The sequence below is a fragment of the Erinaceus europaeus genome, chromosome 5 (assembly GCF_950295315.1).
Source record: "Erinaceus europaeus chromosome 5, mEriEur2.1, whole genome shotgun sequence".
NCBI classification, from domain to species: Eukaryota; Metazoa; Chordata; class Mammalia; order Eulipotyphla; family Erinaceidae; genus Erinaceus; species Erinaceus europaeus.
In genome coordinates this window covers 104,588,367-104,605,321 of record NC_080166.1, presented here as the reverse complement: position 1 = coordinate 104,605,321, position 16,955 = coordinate 104,588,367, and the positions used below count along the sequence as shown (strand labels likewise).

At 36.2% G+C, this 16,955-nt stretch overlaps 1 pseudogene; it reads left to right on the top strand.

The window, feature by feature from the left end:
- The first annotated feature begins 490 nt into the window (after nucleotides 1-490).
- Nucleotides 491-1,216, top strand: LOC103125862 (phosducin-like protein 3; annotated as a pseudogene).
- Nucleotides 1,217-16,955: the final 15,739 nt, after the last annotated feature.

The following is a 16,955-nucleotide window of genomic DNA, read 5'->3' as shown; positions in this document are numbered from 1 at the left end:
ATATTTCTGACAAAATTATAATCTAAATGCCAAGATACAGGGAGAAAAGCCATGTATGTAGTAAGAGAATGAATCATAAGTACCGCTAACACAGGTTAATTAATTTTTTAATAATATTTTTTAAGACAATGTGAGTGTAATCTTCAAATGTTATTCCACCTTTTAAAAAAGTTATTTATAGAGAATGGGATACTTTCTGAAGAGAAGCATATGTCTCACCAGCATACTTCGGAGACTCAAGAAAATTTTATCATTCTGGCAATAATAACAACAGCCTTAACTTTTCTATTTTAATGACACAAATACATAGTGATAAGGAGTCTGGAATAAAATGCCAAAATATAAATGTTTGTTTGTATGTAAGAGAATATCCAGGGACTTATTTTCTGTATGTTGCATTGATCATTGTTCCACACATCTTAAGAATTTATCATTTTGGCGGTGGGTGTGTGCACGCTCAGGGAGCTAGACTTGAGCTTTTTCGGACAAGATGCAGAACCCTAATTCAGACACTGAGTAGAATGACATCTTGTGGAAAAGGGCATCTTGACCTCAAAGGATAATTTGAAAGAACGGGAAAAGAAGCAAAAGAAGAGGAACAGTTAATCCTTCAGCAATCAATCGTGAAGACATCTGAAGATATTACTTTGCAAGAACTAGAGGATAATGAAGATGAATTTAATGAGGCAGGTGAACATGTTATTGAAATGTACAGACAGCAAAGACTAGTAGAATGGAAAGCAACTAAATTGAAGAATAAATTTGGTGAAGTTTTAGAGATCTCAGGAAAGGATTATGTTCAATAAATTACCAAAGCCTGTGAGGGCCTGTGGGTAATCTTGCATCTTTACAAATAAAGGATTTCCCTCTGTGCCCTGATAAATCAGCACTTCAGTGGACTTACCAGGAAGTTTGCCAGTGTCAAATTTATCATAGCTATCTCAACAATCTGCATACACAATTACCCTGATAGAAACCTGCCCACAGTATTTGTTTACCTTGAAGGTGATAGCAAGACTCACTTTATTGGGCCTTTAGTGTTTGTAGGCATGAACCTGACAAGAGATGAATTGGAGTGGAAGTTGTCTGAATCTGGAGCCATCAAGACTGACCTAGAGGAAAACCTTAGGAAACCAATTGAAGACACATTACTGTCCTCAGTGTGATGCTCAGTGCCCATGAGGAGCGGCAGTGATTCTGAGAATGACTAAGGCTATGGGTGGGTACAGCAACATGCCGAACTTCCCTGATGTGACAGGTCACCTGCATTTTCTTAAAAAGGAAAGATAGGTTTGGATCTTTAGTTTTTCAGCCATTTATAATCATGTTTTTACATCTTATAAATATCAGAAACAATCACTACTGAGAATTTATTAAATTCCTTTTATAACATTACCTTTAATAAAAACAGCTATTGACATGAAAAAAGAATTTATCATTTTATCAACCATATAAAGCTAAGAAGTGTGTTTCATATAAAATCACTTTAAATGGGAAAAAATAAAATAACATATAAAAACTCAAGCAATTTGACAGAAATAGACAACAATATCAGACTAGCTGGATCTAATTAATGTCATGGTGTAATTTATTACATGCTACTTCTCACTTGGGAATAAACAGTGGGCTATCCAGCTGTGCTTGTGGAATCAGACCTTGACAAACTGTACTCATTTACTTTCCCAAATCTAACTATGGTTTTCCTCATGTTACCACATAATCAATTTCAAATTTAGTCACCACTTAATATTGAGTTGCATGCTATTTCCTTGAGTTGTTTAGAATATCTTTAGTCCTTTAAAAGTCTCTTTTCCTTTAGCAGCATATTAGGTTGTCAGATTCCTCAAGACCTCAAGATAGTCCTAAAGATTATATATGCAGTAGGTGGATTGGCAAATAGAAATTTGTAGGAATATACTAGATTAATAATCTGCCTTTAAAGATAGCCTTTGGCATTATCCACTATGAGGGAGATCCAATCCCATTCTAGTGAGGGAGTTGGAAATTTTCAGTTAAAATGACCATGAAAGTGAATTAGTGGAACAAAATGCCAATCAAATGATGTTCTCATAGATGAGCTGGAGAGGCTAATGAGGAAAGTGAGCACATCTCTGGCACTCAAACAGATAGCATATTGTCCCGTGGCTTTCAGCTCATACTTAAAATCAAATTCCCAAACAATTCCTTAGTTGTGATACACTGAGAGCCCAGTAGCAAAGGACTCACAGTCATTACAATTCAGCTTTATGGGCCTCATCTACAAGACAGGGTGAGTGACAGGAAGCCAAACCACATACTGACTGAAGAGTTGAAGCAGGGTGATCACAAATAAGTCAGGCAGAAAAAACATCACAAAACCCCATTATTTGGCAAGTTGAAGCACTGTGAATCATGTTGATGGCTGAGAACTGACAGCAGGCAAGGAAAAAGAAAAAGAAAGCAAAAAACTATCGTTGCATGTAAGCTACTGAATAGGGAAAGCTCAATTTGTGCAAAAAATGTCATGTAGTCCTTGGGGCAGAGGCAAAACCCTGCATGATGACAGGTCCTCCAAATAGTGGTCATAGCTGGTGACTAACAAACAGTTTGCAAATATTCTGCAGGGATTATACTGCAAGTAAGAAGTTGATGTTTTCAACCAAGCTCAGACAGAACAGAAAAAAAAGGAAAAACATTAATATTGACTCTTGAAAGGTAGTCTTCTAAAAATTAGCATTTGCTGAGTCGCATAGCTTAGTAAAGAATTACAGATAATCACTTGTAAATTATAGTTTGTTTAGTAGACTCAATAAATTGTAATTGTGCACAATTAGAAAGATTTACCTCGAACAACAAAGGAACCCTAAAGCAACCAGAAGGACAGAAATTACTAAAGTTAGGGCAGAAATAAATAACATTGAGAATAGGGAAACCATACAAAAGATCAATGAAAGTAAATGTTGGTTCTTCGAAAGAGTAAACAAAATCGACAAACCTTTAGCCAGACTCACAAAACAAAAAAGGGAGAAGACCCAAATAAATCGGATAGTAAATGAAAGAGGAGATATCACAACAGACACTGCAGAAATTCAACATATCATGCGAGGCTTCTATGAACAACTATATGCCACCAAGTTAGAGAACCTGGAAGAAATGAATGATTTCCTAGATACCTACCAACTTCCAAAACTAAGTAAAGAGGAAGTGGATAACATGAACAGGCCCATCACAGCTAATGAAATTGAAACAGTTATCAAAAATCTTCCCAAAAATAAAAGTCCTGGACCAGATGGTTTTACAAATGAATTCTACAAAACTTTCAAAGAAGAACTAATACCTCTACTTTTAAAAGTCTTCCAGAAGATTGAAGACACTGGAATACTCCCTGCCAGCTTCTATGAAGCCAACATCACCCTGATACCAAAAGCAGACAGGGACACAACCAAAAAAGAAAACTACAGACCAATATCTCTGATGAACATAGATGCGAAAATATTGAACAAAATTCTAGCCAACCGGATACAGCAGTATATCAAAAAAATTGTTCATCATGACCAAGTGGGGTTTATCCCAGGCATGCAAGGTTGGTTTAATATACGTAAATCAATCAATGTGATCCACCACATCAACAAAAGCAAGACCAAAAACCACATGGTCATATCAATAGATGCAGAGAAAGCCTTTGACAAAATACAACATCCCTTTATGATCAAAACACTACAAAAAATAGGAATAGATGGAAAATTCCTGAAGATAGTGGAGTCTATATATAGCAAACCTACAGCCAACATCATACTCAATGGTGAAAAACTGGAAGCATTTCCCCTCAGATCAGGTACTAGACAGGGCTGCCCACTATCACCATTACTATTCAACATAGTGTTGGAAGTTCTTGCCATAGCAATCAGGCAGGAGCAAGGAATTAAAGGAATACAGATTGGAAGAGAAGAAGTCAAACTCTCCTTATTTGCAGATGACATGATAGTATACATGGAAAAACCTAAGGAATCTAGCAAGAAGCTTTTGGAAATCATCAGGCAATACAGTAATGTATCAGGCTATAAAATTAACATTCAAAAGTCAGTGGCATTCCTCTATGCAAACACTAAGTTAGAAGAAATTGAAATCCAGAAATCAGTTCCTTTTTCTATAGCAACAAAAACAATAAAATATCTAGGAATAAACCTAACCAAAGAAGTGAAAGACTTGTATACTGAAAATTATGAGTCACTACTCAAAGAAATTGAAAAAGACACAAAGTAGTGGAAAGATATTCCATGCTCATGGGTTGGAAGAATTAACATCATCAAAATGAATATATTACCCAGAGCCATCTACAAATTTAATGCTATCCCCATCAAGATTCCAAGCACATTTTTTAGGAGAATAGAACAAATGCTACAAATGTTTATCTGGAACCAGAAAAGACCTAGAATTGCCAAAACAATCTTGAGAAAAAAGAACAGAACCGGAGGCATCACACTGCCAGATCTCAAACTATATTATAGGGCCACTGTCATCAAAACTGCTTGGTACTGGAACATGAACAGACACACTGACCAGTGGAATAGAATTGAGAGCCCAGAAATGAGGCCCCACACCTATGGACATCTAATCTTTGACAAAGGGGCCCAGACTATTACATGGGGAAAGCAGAGTCTCTTCAACAAATGGTGTTGGAAACAATGGATTGAAACATGCAGAAGAATGAAGCTGAATCACTGTATTTCACCAAATACAAAAGTAAATTCCAAGTGGATCAAGGACTTGGATGTTAGACCAGAAACTATCAGATACTTAGAGGAAAATATTGGAAGAACTTTTTTCCGCATAAATTTTAAAGACATTTTCAATGAAACGAATCCAATTACAAGGAAGACTAAGGCAAGTATAAACCTATGGGACTACATAAAATTAAAAAGCTTCTTCACAGCAAAAGAAACCACTACCCAAATCAAGAGACCCCTCACAGAATGGGAGAAGATCTTTACATGCCATACATCAGATAAGAGTTTAATAACCAACATATATAAAGAGCTTACCAGACTCAACAACAAGACAACAAATAACCCCATCCAAAAATGGGGGGAGGAATTGGACAGAATATTCACCACAGAAGAGATCCAAAAGGCCGAGAAACACATGAAAAAATGCTCCAAGTCTCTGATTGTCAGAGAAATGCAAATCAAGACAACAATGAGATATCACTTCACTCCTGTGAGAATGTCACACATCAGAAAAGGTAACAGCAGCAAATGCTGGAGAGGGTGTGGGGTCAAAGGAACCCTCCTGCACTGCTGGTGGGAATGTCAATTGGTCCAACCTCTGTGGAGAATGGTCTGGAGAACTCTCAGAAGGCTAGAAATGGACCTACCCTATGACCCTGCAATTCCCCTCCTGGGGATATATCCTAAGGAACCCAACACATCCATCCAAAAAGATCTGTGTACACATATGTTCTTGGCAGCACAATTTGTAATAGCCAAAACCTGGAAGCAACCCAGGTGTCCAACAACAGATGAGTGGCTGAGCAAGTTGTGGTATATATACACAATGGAATACTACTCAGCTGTATAAAATGGTGACTTCACCGTTTTCAGCCGATCTTGGATGGACCTTGAAAAAATCATGTTGAGTGAAATAAGTCAGAAACAGAAGGATGAATATGGGATGATCTCACTCTCAGGCCGAAGTTGAAAAACAAGATTAGAAAAGAAAACACAAGTCGAACCTGAAATGGAATTGGAGTATTACACCAAAGTAAAAGACTCTGGGGTGGGTGGGTGGGTGGGGAGAATACAGGTCCATGAAAAATGATGAATGAAATAGTGGGGGTTGTATTGCTAAATGGGAATCTGGGGAATGTTATGCATGTAAAAAAAAAAAAAAGAAGTAGAAACGCAAAGCAGAAATTGACTGAGTTTGGAGTATGGCACCAAAGTAAGAAAGCAGAAGTATACTAGAGTTTGCAGTGAGTACCTCCCTAATACTTCCTCTCCACTTTTCCAAGCTTTGGGTCCATGATTGCTCAACAATTTGTTTGGCTTTGTATGTTAACTCTCTTTTCAGTCACCAGGTTCCAGGTGTCATCAGGATGCCGGCCAGACTTCCCTGGATTGAAGACACCACCAATGTGTCCTGGAGCTCAGCTTCCCCAGAGACCCATCCTACTAGGGAAAGAGAGAGGCAGACTGGGAGTATGGACCGACCAGTCAACACCCATGTTCAGCGAGGAAGCAATTACAGAAGCCAGACCTTCTGCCTTCTGCAACCCTCAATGACCCTGGGTCCATGCTCCCAGAGAGATAGAGAATGGGAAAGCTATCGGGGGAGGGGGTGGGTTATGGAGATTGGGTGGCGGGAATTCTGTGGAGTTGTACCCCTCCGACCCTATGGTTTTGTTAATTTATCCTTTCTTTAATAAAAAAAAAAATGTGTAAAAAAAAAAAAAAGAAAGATTTACCTCCCCTAATTGTTGAAATATGTAAATAGAATTCATTCACTTTCTATCCAGGTGTTTTGCTATAAGTTTCAACAACTGGAAAATTGTTGATGGTTAAGTAAAAGAAATGGGAAAAGAACTCTTTATTTAACCTGTGTGAATGTCACCTCCCTTTCTTTGACATAAGCACACAGCTTTAGAAAAACATTTCTGCCACTGGAAGCATTTTGAACAGCTTCCCAGAAATGACCTTTGCTGATGATCTCTCTTCAAAATGTTTTTTCTGTAGGACTGCCATTATTGGAGTAGACATTCGTAACACTTCAGCACACTTAGGAAACAGAATGGGCAGACTTGACTAAATAACAAGAGCTAGGGCAGAGTTAAAATTGAGATAGAAGATTTTAATAAAGCTCGCAAATTTTATATTTAAAAAATGTTCTCATATTCATTATAAATCCTAGTATAAGTAAAGGGTCAACTTAATGTGCCATTTCAGACCTACAATAGTAGTAGCTAACAAGAAAGCTAGCTCCACAACTCGAGTCAGTTGCAAAAAAAAAACCCCAAAAAACTATATAGGCTCTGTAATATCTACCAATATTAATGCGAGCATATATTTTATGGATTTCTTAAATATGTCTTTCTACAGTTTGAAAATATTATGTAAAACTAGGTCACACAAATTTAAGCAACCTATGTAGGCTATCTCAAACACTTTTCTTTAATGTGCATGTTGTCTCCAAGAGGTGGAACTAGGATGCAAAACCTGGATATATCTACCATTTATTTAGTTCCACCATTTCCTAGTGGTCTTTTCCTTTCAAACTACGATTTTAGTGAAATAGTGAAATAGTCCTCTTTAATTTTCCTGTTTAACAATTTTCATTTGTCTAATAGTGTGTCTCATTTTGAAGGCTACAGCTTTCTTAGGGGATAGATAGATGAGGTATCACCAAACTTTATTTCTGTAGCATAACTAAGCCTGTAAACTGAAGAGCAGTATGTGTTTATAGGATCAAGACATTTCATTATAGTAATTTTAAAGAGTCAATAAATCTAAATAGATATGATGTCTATATTTGCCAATCTACTGATTCAAGCATAATTGTCAAATTGGAGACAACAGTAATAGAGGCAATTGCTAGAAATTTTTATATATAGATATAATGTATATATATATATGCATATATATCTTAAATTTCTTAGTTCCTATACTTTCTTCTATTCATAGACTTTAAATAATTTGTTTAGACCCTTTGTTTCTAAATATGTTTGGTCATGCATTATACAGAGTACATGTTATTCTGGCTAGAGCTTCTAAAAATGACAGTATATCCTGAGTGGTATAAACCCAGGGTAGTCTAATATTTTATTCCAGATTTCTCTTTATCCTAAGAAGCCATGTAAACTGATGTAAATTTATAAGCCATATTTTTAAATTGCAACTGTGGTTTGTCTAAACATGTTCCTTACTGTTGTTTTATGATTACTATGAGAATACGTGGTAAATAGAATATGATGCTAGATTTTAGATGACCTTCAAGTGAAAGAGTGTCTTTTATCTCGGCCCTGGTATAAATGAGATTGAAGTACTGACTTTAATTTCTATTTGAACAGTTATTAGCACTTTGTCTCAGTATAGTACTCATTATCTCTGAGATTTCAGATTCTTCTTCGATATAATGGACAATGTGTCCTATACCTGATAGGACTGAAGTAATAAAACAATAATTATAATTCAATCACGGGCATTGTAAATAAACTAATGTAATTGTTGTATTAAGCACCTGTTAGAAATGAAAGGATTTGGGGCCAGGAGGAGACACACTTGTTTGTGCACATGTTACCATGAGCTAAGACCTGAATTCAAACCTCTGGATGGGGACAAGCTTCAGGAATGGTGAAGCAGTGCTAGAATGTCTCTTTTTCTCTCTTCTTCTCTACCATCCACTTCCTTCTTGAAAATAGCCTCCAGGAGTGGTGGCCCCAGTGATAACACAGTGAGCAATTAAAAAAAAAAAAAAAATAATAATACATAAAAATTTAAAGAAATTGGGGATATTGAATTTCTTAGATATTAACTTTTCTAAATCACATGAGAAAATATGGCTGCATTAGGGCTTGAATTCAGACTTGTCATTCAATCTTATATTCCAATATTTTTATATCTAAAGCTTACTTTCTGTTTATTCATTTCAGGAGTTTATAGTAGCTGTCTTTCAGTAGAACTCTAATAGAAACAGAAACTAGGCACATAATCATGATAACCATGTGAAATGTTTATGATCTTGTATACTGATGATTGTTTTCACCTGTATCAACTCTTCTCTCTCAAAGACATTATGAGTCCAGTACAATAGATGTAATATTATTATCTTTGTTTCAGAAGACATTGAAACTAGTTATTTTGTGTCCAAAGGCCACTGAGCTTACAAATACATCTATATGTTGTCTTTTTTTTCCTGCCTTATTTTATCTTAATCACACTCAAGTAGAGTATCTCTACTTGGGAATATTACCTTTATTACCCTTTGCTTTTATAAGGAAGTTTGAAAATAATAAAATTTAAAAAATGGAGATGACATTCATATAGACAGTGCTTCATAAAATTTTCCTGGTGAATAAGAATTCATGGAAAGGGCTAGTTTTGCTCCTTCTCATGTATACCCCAAGTTACTTAACAACTGTCATCTTCCCTTCCTCTGCATTCAAATTTGAGAAGGGAAGGGACTTTTAAGGAGGTGGGGAGGAGTAGTTTATCTTCTCAACTTCACTAGGGAATAAGTTCTGATCTTGATTTGTTTTGTTCATTCCTCCTTCTTTGTAGCATGACCAAGAGATTTTAGATATCCAATTGTCACAGAGGAAGTGAAAAGAAATCCAAAGAAGGACTGTTTGTTCTACTAGCATCAAGTCAGTGTTTCAATGTGAACTTTTGATAAATGCCAGGTAAGGAATACTTTTTGTTGTTTATTTCAGTCATTTGAAATATATTTTATTTATTTCATTGTATATATGCCCACTCAGATCATACGGATTCTCTCTCTTACTCCACTCAGTATCCTCCCCTCATGATAAAAGTAGTTTGGACTGTAGAAAGACTTTGCTTATTTTCAAAATCACTCTACAGTCCACATTAGTTTAAATGTATTAGATCACCTGTTCCATAATAAAGGTTTACTGAAAAGCTCTAATCTGCCCAACTTACCCTTTGATATGTAAATTGTCTCTCCATTACTAAGACTGCAAAGAGGTTTGCTTTATTAATTGTAACCTTTCCGTTCATGCACAGTAATTAATGTCCATGGACTCTCATTTAAATGTCATTGTCACCCGGATGTTCACAGGAGATAGGTAGAAGTAGTTCACAATAAAGTTATACATGTCAACATAACTAAAATACCCTGTTACTTTTGGAAAAATTAGGTTTAGTTCTTGTTTCAAACTTCTCCAGAAGTTTTATTTGCTTGTATCCTATCCCTTGGTTATATACATTTTTAAATAAAAATATGATGTGAATTGTAAGTATCATACAATTAATGGTAAATGGAAAGCACCACAACCTCAGCATAAATTATCACTGTGATACATTTAAATAGAGACAAAAGTTTATTTGAGTCCGTTAGTTTTGCTCACTATTTCCATAGCTATGTGCTAATTTTGAATCTTCTCAGAATTACTGCATAAAGGATTTAAAAGTAATGAGGTTGATTATAAATGTGATAATATGTTTATGAGAAGACTTCTTCCCAACATTCAGCTTTTTAAAAAGCTATTAATAATCATTAGTTTGTTTTTTTCTTTATATTTATTTCCCTTTATTTTTTTGCCCTTACTGTTTTTTATTGTTGTTGTAGTTATTATTGTTGTTTTTTATTGATGTTGTCATTGTTGGATAGGGCAGAGAGAAATGGAGAGAGGAGGGGAAGATGGGGAGAGGAAGGAAGACACCTTTAGACTTGCTTCACTCCCCTGCATGTGAGGAGCCAGGAACTCGAACCGGGATCCTTACCCTGTCCTTGTGCTTCGCACCATGTGCACTTAACCCGCTGCACTACAGCCCGACTCCCAATAATCATTAGTTTCTTGAGAAAGGATTTATTTAACTTGGGCAATGTAAACTTCCCTGACTTTTAATTCACGTGAGTTTCAATGACCTTTTTTATTTTTAATATTCATCTTTTTTTTTAATTTAAGAAAGGATTAATTAACAAAACCATAGGGTAGAAGGGGTACAATTCCACACAATTCCCACCACCCAATCTCCATTTCCCACCCCCTCCCCTGATAGCTTTCCCATGCTCTATCCCTCTGGGAGCATGGACCCAAGGTCATTGTGGGTTGCAGAAGGTAGAAGGTCTGGCTTCTGTAATTGCTTCCCCGCTGAACATGGGCGTTGACTGGTTGGTCCATAGTCCCAGTCTGCCTCTTTCTTTCCCTAGTAGGGTGGGTCTCTGGGGAAGTGGAGCTCCAGTACACATTGGTGGGGTCTTCAGTCCAGGGAAGCCTAGCCGGCATCCTGATAACATCTGGAACCTGATGACTGAAAAGACAGTTAACATACAAAGCCAAACAAATTGTTGAGCAATCATGGACCCAAAGCTTGGAATAGTGGAGAGGAAGTGTTAGGGGTGTATTCACTGCAAACTCTAGTGTACTTCTGTTTTCAGGTATATATTTTGCAGTAGTTTATGGATACGTGTGAACATATGCTCTCTCTCACAGAAACTGGTGAATATCTAGGTTTTGGGACTTTGTTAGAAAGTGAACCACCTGAGATGGAATTAGAGTATACTATGAAAGGAAAGGTCTCACCCGAGTAATGAAGTTGAAGGGTTAATATTCATCTTGACTGTGTAAAATTACATTTCTTTTAGCTTTTAAGATTTCCTTCAGACTTCAAATATGATTTACGTACCTTAAGACTTGGCAAGAAATTATGTTATTATACTCCCATATGAGGACAAGCAACTATTTATATGTTTAAAATTACTTATGTACTTTTTATGCGCATCAAGGGTACTACAAATGGGAATTTGTTAATAATTTCATTGCCTGAATAAATTACCCCTGAGGGTAAAGTTATTCTTTGTATGTAGAATATCAGTCTTGCATGATTATCACATATTTGGCCATTATGTAGTTATCTACTGATCAGCATCTTTGAATATTTCACTTTACTTTTCATGAGAGGATTTGGCAAACATAGCTTATTATTATTACTTTTTTAAATCTCTGAGGAAAAAAAATTCTATTTCTATTTACTTCACACACACACACACACACACACACACACACACACACACACACACACACACGGGGTTACATACAGCTTACTATGAGCCAGATAATATTGTTTTGATAGTATTAACAAGTAACCTATGCAATACTTTTTTGAGCAGGGACCCCTAGTAGACTATTTTGCATCCAAGAAATTTGCATCACAGAAAGATTACTTCCCCTAAGTGATATAAATTGAGAAAAGACAGAGTCTGGTAGGATATCAATGGGCAGAAGAGATTAGAGCACTCCATTCCTTATAATTTAATAAATCATCATTTACTATCTCATTTTAGAATTAGTTTTAAGAAGAGACTTGAGGGGCCAAGAGAAGATGCACCTATTTAAACATACACACATTATAGTCTCAAGGACCCAAGTTCAAACCCTTGGTCTCCACCTTCAGGAGGGAAGCTTTAGAAGTGGTGAAACAGTGCTGCCAGTATATTTATCTCTCTTTCTCTATCTTCACACTGCCTCTCAATTTCACTGTTTCTATCCAAAATAAAAAATAAGTAAATAAAATGTTAAAAAGTGAAAGTCTTAAAAAAGAGAGAGAGACTTGAGTTTATGATCACTTTAGCCTGAATGTGGAGAAAGAGGCTCTTGAATGTGCCATATGGCTACACACACACACACACACACACACACACACACACACACACACACACACACACCGCTACATACATTTCCCTAAATCTGCTACTAGTTACACTGTGTCCTCAGTATTTAACTAAGACCCTGATTCATCCTAAATATTCTGTCATCAATTCTTATCAGTTGTCCACTGGATTTCATTGTTTTGTCAAATAAACAAAATCCGTAGATGACTATTTGAAATAATTTTTTTCGTCAATCAGCAAAGATATAGAAAAGTCATTTAAACCTTATAAAAACCTGTTAATTCTGGAATTCATTAACAAAAGAAAATAGACAGATGTTCAACATCAGATGAGTAGCTAAAAAACAGTGGTATATATACAGAAGGGAATACTACTCAACTGTTAGAAATGATGAAGCTGTCTCTTTTGTATCCTCTTGGATGAAACTTGAGGACATCATGTTGAATGAGATAAGCTAAAAAGAGAAGATGAATATCAAATGATCTCATTTATTAGAGAGACAAAATAAAGTAGGGATGTGGAGGGAGAGTGAAACATGGATTGGACTGGACATGGCATATTGCGCTACAGTAAAGGATTCTGTGGAGGGAGAGTACAAAGTGAAAGATGTATCTATCTACCTATCTCTCTATATAATCTATAATGTAGTAAATATTTCACAGCAATCAAGAGTAAATTAAATTTTAAATAAGTCCCACAATGGAGATTAATTTGTTCCATAATTTATGATATGATAGTTACATGTAGAAGATACTGGTGGAAAAGGATTTAAGTTGGATGGTGAGAAAGTTTAGCAGATACCTATCACAGGGAAATGAGAAATTGTATTTATGTTTCACCAATTGTGCTGTAAACCTCTACCCCTGCCCCGATAAAATGATTTAAAAACATATCTTTCTTAACACTATCAGAATTTATAGTATGTAATCATCAAAACAATAATAATGCAGAATTGAATTGTGGCATGTTACTATCCTGAATGTGGACAATACACTGGATGTTACTAGTAATGACACTGTTTAGTAGACATTTATCTAATTTCAACAATCTGCCAGTTCCTAACTAAGTACTCATTACCACTGTAACTGTTACAAAGATGGAGTTAAAATACCATTCCATTTCTGCTATGCATAGTTTGTCCCATTAAAGCAAGGGAATTTCAGAAGTTTGACCTATTTCAGAAATTTATCCTCTATGTTAAGGTATTTGACCATATCCCTTTTGGGTTTAAATCAAATCAGTTTAATGATCACTCTCTTTTTTTTTTTTTTGCTTATCTTTATTTTATTTATTGGATAGAGACAGGTAGAAATTGAGAGGGAAGGGGGTAATAGAGAGGGAGAGAAACAGAGAGACAACTGCAGCACTGCTTCACCACTTGCAAGCTTTCCCACTGCAGGTGGGGACTAGGGGATCGAACCTGGGTCCTTGCACATTGTAACATGTGCACTCAACCAGATGTGCCACCACCCGGCCCCCAGTTTGATGATTTCTAACAATACCAGATTAATCTTAGGTGCAATGAAATATAATTCTATTGACTAAATTACAGGCAATTACATGCAAACTTTTGATGTGGTTAATAAACTTGACACCAAGCAAGATGATCAAGGAAAAAAAGCAAATTAATTATAACATGATTATAGGATTTAAATGTTTTACAGTAGAGTAATTTGATGGTGTGGTAACCTATTTCCATCATTAAAAAGCAGAAATGCATCAAAGTAGTTTACAAATATGTTATTTAAATCTGCATGATCAGAATGCATATACTCAATTTATTTAAAGTAGCCACAAAGACTTACTATTAGAAGGTAATTGTTCACTTAATGTACAGTTTTTATATTTGTTAGACTTCAGACTTCATTTACTGTCTGATGATGCCCTACAAGTAGATAAGAAATTTAAATACAGGTTATAGAAATTATACGTTAACTTCTCATTAGATAGTACATTTCAAGTTGTTTGCAAAATATTTTGTGTAAGACTTTTACCTCAACACTAAACTTTTTTATACCAACTAAAACCAAAAGGTAAAATTATAGTATAAAACTAAATAATATGTTGCCAAATAGAAATATTTTTTCTTATGCTTTATAGAAAGCCAAACTAAGATAAAACAGAACAGTCATTTGAAATGAAGGGATTATTTTGAATGTGAAAATGTTAACATAAACATAATGTACTTTTTTTAAAATTAATTTTTTATTTAAGAAAGGCTAAATTAACAAAACCATAGGGTAGGAGGGGTACAACTCCACATAATTCCCACCACCCAATCTTCATATCCCATCCCCTCCCCTGATGGTTTTCCCATTCTCTATCCCTCTGGGAGCATGGACCCAGGGTCATTGTGGGTTGCAGAAGGTGGAAGGTCTGGCTTCTGTAATTGCTTCCCTGCTGAACATGGACATTGACTGGTCAGTCCATACTCCCAGTCTGCCTCTCTCTTTCCCTAGTAGGGTGGGTCTCTGGGGAAGTGGAGCTCCAGGACACATTGGTGGGGTCTTCAGTCCAGGGAAGCCTGGCTGGCATCCTGATGGCATCTGAAACCTGGTGGCTGAAAAGAGTTAACATACAAAGCCAAACAAATTGTTGAGCAATCATGGACCCAAAGCTTGGAATAGTGGAGAGGAAGTGTTAGGGGTGTACTCACTCCAATCTCTAGTGTACTTCTGCTTTCAGGTATATATTTTGCAGTAGTTTATGGATACTTGTGAACATATGCTCTCTCTCTCAAAGAACCTGGTCTATATCTAGGTTTTGGGACTTTGTTAGAAAGTGAACCACCTAGGATAGAATTAGAGTATACTATGAAAGGAAAGGTCTCACCCGAGTAAAAAAGCTGAAGGGTTGTCATTCCACACGTGAAGTCTCTGGACACAGTCTGAGCTGAAGCATGTTGAGGTGGCAATCATCGTGTTGATTAGGTTGTGATTGGCGAATGCAATATTATTTTATATGGATTGGGAGAGGCATGCAGGAAAGTGGGCCTATCCTAAGGTTCCAGGACTGGGGGAAATATAGGCTCTATAATGGAGATGTGATGTTCCTGTTGTCTTAAGGTTTGAAAAGACAATGGATAGTTAATGTTATCATCACATTATTTGTTAATTGGGTTAACTTTGAAAAGTCCTTTTGTTAGGGTTTGCTGTATAGTACCCAGTATCTTGTATGTAGCTGGTTGCTTCTGATCTACTTGGTCTAGGCTTTTGAGAGAGTCCACATATCAAATCCACAGCCTATATATTAAAAAGACTCAGTCTGTGTTTTAAAAACTTCGAGACATACAATTGATTTTTCCCTTCCTGTATTAATTAACTAGTGATTTATATGACTACACTTTACTAGGAGTGTACATAAACACCATTCCCACCACCAAAAGGCTGTGTCCCATCCCACCCACCCACCCCCACCCCCACCCCCCATCCCCCACCGGCCCAGGAAGCTGCATGTCTACCCCTCATCACAGGGTTTTTTCTTTGGTGCCCTACTTTCAATTTAGTCAGATCCTGCTTTTAGTTTCCCTTTCAGATCTTCTTTAGCAACTTCTGTTGATGAGTGGGATCATCCCATACTCATCTTTGTCTTTCTGACTTAGCTCACTTAACATAATTCCTTCTAGCTCTGTCCAAGATGGGTGAGAGAAGGTGGGTTCATTGTTCTTGATAGCTGTATAGTATTCCATTGTGTATATATACCACAGCTTTCTCAGCCACTCATCTGTTGTTTTGCACCTGGGTTGCTTCCAGGTTTTAGCTATTATAAATTGTGCTGATATGAACATAGGAGTACACACCTCTTTTTGGTTGGGTGTTATGGAGTCCTTGGGGTATAACCCCAGGAGAGGAATTACTGCATCATATGGTAGGTCCATTTCTAGCCTTGTGAGAGTTTTCCAGACTGCTGTCCAGAGAGGCTGTACCAATTTACATTCCCAACAGCAATGTAAAAGGGTTCCTCTGTCCCCACAATCTCTCCAGCATTTGTTACTGCTGTCCTTTTTGATGTATGCCATTCTTACAGGAGTGAGGTGGTATCTTAGTGTTGTCTTAATTTGCATTTCTCTGACAATCAGTGACCTAGAGCAATTTTTCATATGTCTGTTAGCCTTTTGGATCTCCTCTGAGGTGAATGTTTTGTTCATATCCTCTGCCCATTTTTGGATGGGGTGTACTTTTTAAGGTGCTTATTTAATGGTATAGTTAACAGTTTGGTTCTGTATAAGAATAAAAATTCTGTTTAACTATTTATGGAATTATTTGTTCTATCATAGCAACTATTAGTAAAAAGCATTTTATTCATTTAAGCAATTATGTGTGAGGCAGTGAGCAATAAAGATTGCCAAGGAAAATTTAGGCTATGATCCAATATATATTTAACTGGAATTTTGAGAAACTCCTGGAAACTAGGCCATTCTCATGTCACGTATATTAACAATTGTTTCCCATAGAGGATCCTAGAATAATATTGTTCCCATGAGTTAGTTAAAAATATTTCCCACATGCAAGTAATTTACATTACTTATCAAACAAACTAAATATAAATAACATTATATATATTTTAAGAGGAACTTAGACAAATCTGTGAATGTGATGTTAATTTCCCTAAATTTTTTTTTTTTCCTC